The sequence below is a fragment of the Lepisosteus platostomus genome, chromosome 5 (genome assembly GCF_059453375.1).
Source record: "Lepisosteus platostomus isolate fLepPlt1 chromosome 5, fLepPlt1.hap1, whole genome shotgun sequence".
In the NCBI taxonomy this organism is placed as follows: Eukaryota; Metazoa; Chordata; class Actinopteri; order Semionotiformes; family Lepisosteidae; genus Lepisosteus; species Lepisosteus platostomus.
In genome coordinates, this window is record NC_142615.1 from 9,656,819 (window position 1) to 9,657,328 (window position 510).

A 510-nucleotide genomic window follows, 5' to 3' on the forward strand; every position below is an offset into this window, starting at 1 on the left:
GGTCGATCAGAAAAGAGGGCCACAATGGAGGGATCATCCTGTAGGATGGAAAAGTTCTGGTTAATGGTCCTGGGGATAGGAAGTGTGTTAGGGTGGTAAGGAAGCACCAAAGGAATGCGGTTGTTATGGCGGGAGTTCCTGATCGGGTTGATGGTCCGGGGGGTGTTTTTGGCTCGGGCAAGGGCCCTGTCAATCACACTGCTGGGGTATCCTCTGTTGATGAAAAATGAGTACATTTCTATAAATCTATAAAAGGTGATTTGAAATACACTAGAATAAGATTGAGACAAAATGGAAGTTATTATATAGGAGAAAGTGTTTTTTTTTTACAAGAAGAGACAGTAAGAGAGGAAGATGCCTTTTTTAAAATATGTCTCAATGGCAAAATTATAATTAAAATAATAAACAAAACCCCATTCTAGTTGTATTTGATGAAATGTCAAAATCAGCTTGAGCACTGTATTTAATGTTGTACGAGTGAATTAACTATTCAGCAAAAAGCACATATAC